General features: G+C 40.1%; 1 pseudogene; it reads right to left on the bottom strand.

Moving 5' to 3' along the window:
* Positions 1-486: 486 nt before the first annotated feature.
* On the bottom strand, positions 487-7,867 carry LOC115641887 (annotated as a pseudogene).
* Between the last annotated feature and the right edge of the window lie 748 nt (positions 7,868-8,615).

The raw sequence follows: 8,615 nt of genomic DNA, 5'->3' as shown, positions 1-8,615 counted from the left end.
CATGGCGAGCCAATACAAATGCTCTTGTCCCATACGATAATAGTTCTTTACCTGCTTCAACACGTTAAAGATGCATTCACCTGAAGCCACTGATGCACGCAAACTGACAAAAATATGCAATGCAATTGTGATATTAGGAAACACCCCAGAGAGTCCAAGTTTGAGTATTTTTGAAGTAATTCCTTTGGCTTGCAATCCAATTTAAAGTTTGTGGAATATATTCTTTGAAAAAGATGACCTCGTCACTGAGATCTTTTGACATTTCTTTGTTGTACTGTTGCTGAAATTGTTCAGCTGCAGAAAGATCAAAAAGGGTACGAATTAGTAGCAGTGACTCAAATCGACGTGTAAGACCTGATTGAATAGAGTCAATGATGACAAGGAAGACATTCACCCTATAATGCTGCTTGGAATCGGATTTTCAGTAGGTAAATTGCAATTGGTGGAGAACTTAGATGAAATGCCAATATTCTGTGCTACTAATTTTTACTCAGTTAGGATCACATCCCATTGTTCACAAATCTGTTGAATGTCATTGATAAGACTGTCAATGTTATCCCTCTCAACATCAAGTGTAGCATTGCGTGCTTCAATTATCAGATTAGTTTGGTGGATCATTGTAAGTAGCTTCATCCACAAAGATGACACCAGAATGCATTCAAACTTGGACATGTGTTTCTGAATAGACTGAAGTTCAGTTCGAGCCTGGGCAGTGAGACTGAGAGATTCAAGTTCATTTAAAGCCTTTCTCACTGAATTCAAATGCTGCGCAACTGGTTGAACACCATCATTCCGTGCAGACCATCTAGTTTTGGACATCCCATGCAGTGAAACAGGAAGATATTGCTTCAGAATTTCCCACCTTTGTGGACTGCTACTGAAGAGATTGTACATTTCCTGAACAGTTCCAAAGTAAGTAATTGCCTCCTTGCATGATTCAGCACAGTCAACACCTACAAGGTTTAGTGTGTGGTTTCCACAGCTGGAGAAAATACAGTTTTAATTATGCTCAAGCAGAACTGCTTGTACAGGTTTGTACTTCCCAGCCATATTAGCTCCATTCTCAGAGGCTTGACCAATGCAGATTTGAAAATCTAACTTGAACCTTCTAGAATTGCTAGTACTTGAGCAGCAATTTCTTTTCCAGTTTTTCTTGGGAAATTATCAAACAAAATAAATCTTTCTTCAATTGAAAATTTTGAGCTGTCTACAATCTTAACATATCGAATAACCATAGTAGTCTTTTCCTTGTGAGAACAATCTGGAGTGGCATCAACAATGATTGAAAAATACTTGGCATTTCGAATCTCATCAAGAATTGTTGTTTGTGTGAATGACCCATGTAGCTCAATAAACTGGTTCTGTATGCGTGTGGAGAGATAATGGACTTGCATGCACTTTTGACTCTCTTGTGATTCTCAAACATGTTTAACATTGCTCTGATAAAAGTGGGTGTGGCAGTCCGCTGTTGGGGGGAGGGAGGGTTCACCCCTCCCTGGGGCGGCTGGGAGCCCGGCAGCCCTACTACCTGGGGTGATAACAACAGTTCTGGACTCAGACCCTCAGGCAGGGGCTGAGCAAGCAGTTCAGTTTATAGAGCCCAGGCCCTGGATCAGGGCGGGGCAACAAACACTGGTGCAGGGCTCAGACCCTCAGGCCAGGGCTGAGCAAGCAGTTCAGTTTATACAAGGTAAGAGGCCCAGGCTTCTGGGCCTGAGCGGTTGGGGCAAGGGGAAGACTGTGACCCGTGAGTGGGGTGGCAGGGGGGACGCAGGCCTGCCCGCTCCTCTGCGTCCCAGCCCGGGACCCTAACAGCGGCAGGCAACCTGCTGCTGTGTCAGTGGGGATTCTGGCCACAACACACTGACATTGGCTCTGGTTCTGCTGCAGCCAGACTAGGGTCGGCTGCCCCTGGGCTACTTCCTGACTCCCCCTTGGGGCTTACCTGGATCCTGGGGTCATCCTCCGCAGGGTCCAGGTGCATGGGTTTGTCCCAGCCAGGGCTAGAGGGTAGGTCCAACAGCTCCTCGGGGTAGCAAGCACGAGGAAGCTCCGGCAGCTCCTCGGGGTAGCAAGCACTGGGAAGTTTGGGCCACTCTGGGCAGCTACCCCGGGTTGCAGGAGTCTCCCAATCCCGAGCTCCCATCTGGCCGCTGGGGCTTCACTGAGCTCAGAGGGCCAGCCTTTATACTTCCGGATCGGCGCTTGACCCTTTGCGGGGCGGGCTCAGAGCTCTGTAGCTCCGCCCAGTCCGGCCTCCGGCTGGGTTCTTTGTCCTCCAGGGCGGCTGGGAGCCAGGTCGCTCTATTACAATGGGTCATATTTGCTGAAGAGCTCAACTATTCCTAGAAAGTTTCCATTTGCACAATCACCAATACATTGACTGGAACCAAAGAAAGCCAATCCCCACTCAGAAAGAAAAAGGATGACTTTCAGGATGAGCTCAATAAAATTTTTTTCCAGTTAGTTTCTGTAGAGAGTTCAGTCAAGAGTAAATTCTCAATTAAACTTTCAGCTGATGCTGCCCTACTGGCTGATTTCCATGCAACATAGTTTTCTTTGTGTGACGGTATTTGGTCTTTCAACTTTCTCCAACCTCTGATGCTCGATCCTGATTGAACAGAGAGAACTGATGCATTTGCAGCACTTTTGTTCAAAATGAAGCAGGGTGCACAGTACAGAGATTGTTTTTCTGTACTCCAGCATAACCAGTCTCTTGTGCAGGTCTCACCATTTGGAAGAGATTTTTTTTGTCGGCAGTTGATTAGGGAAAGCATGATTATCAGCATCTTGTGGAATGCTACTTGGAAGAAGATTGCATTTGGGCAGCATTGCTATTGTCAATAATTCCAGTGTCAGTCACAGTCAAACCTGTAGTAGTCATGAATTGCTCTTACTGTGTAGGATCTATATCTTCCTGATGCTGTTGAGTTTCTTGATCGTACACTGGATCTTCTGTTGCATCTGTTACTGTTGGCACATCTCCCTTTTGACTACTGTCCTCATGTTCAGGTATTGGCACTGAAATATTACCTGTTGCAGTTGTGGAGTTTTCATTATCTCTAGCATTGTTTGTTGGGTAAGATGTCTTCCAGTGGTTTCAGAAATGAAGTTATTGGCTTTGAGCTCTTAGCTGCTGCTTCACTCAGTTGTTTTAGCCATCTCTTGCTTGCACCACTTTCAAATATCCTCTTCATAGTGATCTATCTGGTCAATATGTAGCCTATCCACACTTGAAATATTCTGCTGTAAATAAGTAGCTTGTCTACACTTGAAATCTTCTACTGTAAACATGTACACAAATGCTGAATGGTACACAAATGCTGAAAAGACTTAAAACGAAGGAATTAAGAAAACAAAATAAAACAGTCAGACAGGTTATTATCCTTATCACTGAATCAAAACTCAGGCATTCAAGGTATAATATAACAGACTGAGCTGAAGACAAAAGGATGACATATATCTATAGTAAACACAGATACGGATACAGACAGAGGGATATTATCCAAACATTTCAAAGGTGTGTCCTCACGAAACTCACTGTACAAGATTGTCCTCACAAATTTTCATCTTGAATCTGGGCCTATAGACTATGAAAGCCTATGATGATGGCCAAGCTACCAAGCTAGGGCTCAATCAACCAGCCAATCACCTCTTTTAGCTACCATATGAAGATAATAATGAGAAATTCTCACACACAAATAATTTCTTAGTCAACTAGACGTAAAACTATCAAGATGCTAAAATGTAACAATTCTCTACCTTTCAACACGCACTTGATCCAGCACCAGCCACTGGTAGTGGTTTGTTTATATAATTAGCTGATCTGAGAGGACATGATCATCACAGTCTAATCTTGTACCATCAGAACTGATATTTTTATTAATATTTATGAACATTTTAACTCTTTAATATGACAAAATATATATCAGTTAAAAAGTTATGTCTTTTACCAAATCACATCTCATATTTGCTTAAATTTGCAGCTCTAAGCTGAGAGAGTATGTCACATTTTGGTCCAATAGGGATACACATAAAAACAAGTTGCAAAACTTATCAAATGCCAAAAAATTAACAAGTGTCTCAATTTGAGGCCCCCTTTGAGCTTGAGGCCCAGGCCAAATGGCCCTCCTAGTCCCCCCTCTGATTGACCCTGGGGAGGACAGAGCTTCTGCTGCTTCTTTTTCAGCACTGATTGCCTGCTTTAGCCTCTAAAAAGGCAGCAGAAGAAGAAATGCTGAATAGAAGTCCCTTAAAACTCCCTGTCTTTCTCCCTTGAAAGCCAGGCAAATCATGATATCTGTAACCTTTACACCATCCCCGGTTACAAGCCTGTAGCTCAGATAAGAGGTTTGTTTGCTATGCTGAAGGATGCCAGCTAAATGAGGATCACTGTGCCTTTTTTGCCCTCTTGCTTTCCCACCCTCAAATAAACCAGCTTTATTTCACTCAGCTGTCAATACCAAAATCTAAGGCCAAATTTTCTGCTGGTGTAAATGGGGTATGACTTTAAAGGAATTTTGTCTATTTACATCATCAGAGAATTTACATAAGAATGGTCATAGTGGCTCAGGCAAATGGTCCATATAGTCCTGTATCCTATCTTCTGACAGTGCCAAGACCACGGGGCTTCAGAGGGAGTGAACAGAACAGGCAATTATCAAGTGATCCATCCCTTGTCATCCATTCCTAGCTTCTGGCAATCAGGCTAGGGACACCCAGAGCATAGGGTTGCATCTCTGACCATCTTGGCTAATTTGTCTGCTAGTGTGCAGAAGTGTGGTCTTAAAAGTAGTTAATGGGCCAATTAAGTCATTGGAGTAACCAGAAATAAATGTGTCCCATAGACTTTTCCATTGTTCGTGCTCTGAAAACTCTAAAAAGTGGAAAAATTGGAAGCACAGAGAGAGAGATTGACAAAAAGAGAGAAGAGGTTACAGATTAATTTGCCTTGTTTGCAATATAAATGTGCAAATATTTAAAGATAAAACACTGAAATTAATAATATATAGCACTTATCTATTGTGTTCAATCCAAGGATCTCAAAGTGCTTCACAAACCTTAATTATAAGGGGACACTTCATTTCAAATGAGTTATTCGTTACTTACGATTTTGTCCTGCAGTATCATCCAAAATTCCAATAAGGTTTAACACCTCCTTTGTGCGAGGCACTGTTTAGACATATTGGAAGTTTGATACTTGCCCTGAAAGATTTTACTGACTTAGTCATATAATGTAGTGTGATAAACTGCTACCCCTACATTCTCAGAAAGAGTCCCTTCATTTCTGCTTCTCTCTAACACTTTAATAATTGAAAGTATTTCTTTCCTCCTTCATTCTTTCTTCATCTGAAGCATCTTGCTTCATTGTCTTTCGGCATACTTCTGAAAGCCACTCGTCAACAGTCTGCCAGTGGAATTTTAAAAGCACCCACATACTGCAATACAGTACTGCTGGCTGTTAAAAATCTCTAATCAAAGGCTTTTGTTTATTTCCATATGTTGCTAAGGAAGCCTAGGTCTGCTCTGGAGCACTTTCAGGAAAGAATAAGAAATCCAAGAAAACCCTAAACCTACCATCTTTGTAGATAACATTAATATACTGACCTTATGTTACTCTTCATAAACACGTCTCTTGATTAAGTCACAATGTCTACACTGAATTCCCTGTGCTATGCTGTCTGCTGCATCCACGTGCTGGAGCCTGTGCTATCTTGAAAGTGAGTCACAATAGGGCAAATTCATTATCGACCTAGAGAGAAAAACTTAAATAATAGGAAGAAAAAAAAAGAGCTGAGAGTATGACAAAAAACATATGCAAGCCCTGGCCAGACGCTTTAGAGCATTGGTTCCTAAACTTTTCAGCATCACACTCCCTTGTTAATTTTTGAGAAACCCTCACGCCCCCCACCTCTCCTTTACCATCATCCAATCCCCCTTTTAACAAATTCAATTTGTAATTTAAAATTAAAAATAAAAACAAACAGCATAATTTTTTTAATTTAAAATGAAAAATAAGCACAAATTGTTTTTCTTGGCACAAAAATTTAATAAAAATGCAATTTAAAATCAGATACAGCATAAACAAAACACATTTAATGTGAAGGATGATGTTGCATTTGCTTCATGAGTTGGATAATCTTAGGTTTCAAAGATGAAAGTATGCAACACAAATTGTTTTCTACATCCAGTCAATTCCTTTGTTTCATTTTTATTATGACTAACCTTGAAAAGCTTTCTCACAGAGGTACACTGATGAAAATGGAAGAATAATATGTAGTGCTTCTTCTCCAACTTTTGGGTAAACTGGGAAATATTTTATCCAAAATTCCTCCAGGTTTAAGTTTTTGAAAATATCTTTTGCACGTGAATCGTATTTCATTTCGAATGCTTGTTCTTGAAATACTTCTGGCAATGAATCAACATCAATGTTGAATGGATTAAGTGTTAATTTATGAACGGGATTGCCAGAAAAGTTATCTGGAAAATAGCGGGTGAATTCATCAGGAAGACAGTCCAGATGAAATACAATTTTTGGAAACCTTCATTTTCAGTGAGTGATGAAAATGTTGGAAAAGATGAAAAGTTAGGCATCTGAGCTTACATTAGATGTTTCCAAAGCTTGATTTTTTCTATAAACACTTTGATGTCATCGTGGTGTGCTATTATGTTTGCAGCACTGTTTCCTTGCAGCTTCAAACTGAGATTGTTCAAAGGTTCAAAAATGTCCACGAGGTATGCCAGTGAACATTGAAATGTTTGGTCTGTAAACGCATGATATAACTCCTCTTTTTTTTGTTGCTTGAGGAAAATTTCCACTTCGTCTTTCAGTTCGAATAATCGCAAAAGCATGTTCCCTTTGGAAAGCCATCATACCTCCGTGTGAAACAAAAGAATTTTATGATCCGCTCCCAAATCCATGCAAAGAGCTGCAAAAAGTCTTGTATTTAAAGCGCTGTTCTTCACAAAATTGACAACTTTGATGGACTAATTCAGTGAGTCACGTAGGGCATCTAGAAGGGTTTTAGCAGCCAACACTTGTCTGTGTATGACACAGAGAGTCGGGGTTACAGCTGGACTTTTTTTCTTTCACTAATGTCACAATTCCACAGTGAGAGCCAAGCATTGCTGGAGCACCGTCCATGCATACATCAACCAGTTTTTCCCATGAAAGTCCATTTTCTTCAAAAAAGTTGGAAACTATTTTCATAACATCAGAAGCCTTTGATGTGGTCATCAATTCCTTTGAAAAAAGCAGTTCTACTTTCACAGTTCCATCGTTAATTAATCAAACGTAAACGAGCAACTGACAGCATTGTGCTACATCAGTGGCATCGTCGCACTGAATTGCGAAAAAAGGAGAAGCTTTCACTGCCTCCACAACTTGAAGTTTTAGATCTTTCGCCATGTCATCAATGTGACGTTTCATGGAATTGTTGAAAAGCAAAATTTCAGATTTTTTTTTCTTGCTTTCGGCACCAAGCACAATAGCAGCTACTTTCAAAGAGCAAGGCTTCACAAGAGTTTCTCCTATTATGTGCATTTTCTTGGCTTTAGTGATGAGCAATGACAGTTCATAAGATTCTTCTACCACTTTGGCCAACGTTTGATGAAAAGCTCCAGTGGTGTCCAGCTTCATGCATTTTACATTTTGAAGTTCAGCAGCAAAAAACTCTTTTGGTTTGTCTTTCAAAGCACTGTGGTTCTTTGTCAAGTGTTGCTCAAGATGACTAGGTCTCAAGGCATCATTACTGAGAACTGCTTGGCATACTACGTATTGAGGATGATCGGTCTCATTTTTTTCCATGATGGTGAAACCATACTTAATGTAGTCTTTGTCGTACTTCCTTTTCTTAATCGCGGCCATAATATACTAATAAAAAAAATCTATAAAAATAATTTTTCTGATTCGTGAATAATAACGGATGTAAATTAATTTGAGTTATCACGAATCATTGTTTACTACTATGACTATGACTATGGACACATGCTGCCCTATATATACCCCACCACCAGTCCTGCAAGTAGCCAGTCTTGCGCGGTGAGTGGTGGAGGTAACCACTCCCACGATAGAACAGTCTCAAACACTCTTGCGAGTGAGCTGGGAAGTTTAAAAAAGTTCTATCTCTTTCTACATCATTCTTCGGCCTCCCCACTAACCGAAACGGCACTCTTCCACATCGAAAGGCAAAAAAATAAATATTCGCATTTCGTGGTATGAAATTTGAAAACATTGCAGTTATACACTTTTATTTATAGTTGCATTTTTATTATTATTGTACTTTATGTTATACCTTTATTCTTGTCTACTTATATTCATAATAAAAAATGAGAAGATTATTAATACTTTATTGTAGTTAAATAATATAGGCTTGTAATTGGACAATTTTATGAATAGTTATTATTATGTATACAGAATATACATAATCTATTTTCTGTTGGTCTATTAAATAAATAAAACAATTTTTTTATGCTGATAAAAAAATTTTGTTATGAAAATTTCAATCTCATGCCCCCCTTGAAATTTCTTCATGCTCCCCCGGGGGGCACACCCCTCAGTTTGGGAACCGATGCTTTAGAAAGAAGGGAGCTCATTACTGTCACCGTTGTGAAAT

Source organism: Gopherus evgoodei, chromosome 1 (assembly GCF_007399415.2).
Source record: "Gopherus evgoodei ecotype Sinaloan lineage chromosome 1, rGopEvg1_v1.p, whole genome shotgun sequence".
In the NCBI taxonomy this organism is placed as follows: domain Eukaryota; kingdom Metazoa; phylum Chordata; order Testudines; family Testudinidae; genus Gopherus; species Gopherus evgoodei.
The sequence above is the reverse complement of the archived record's forward strand: the minus strand, read 5'-3'. Positions and strand labels throughout refer to the sequence as shown.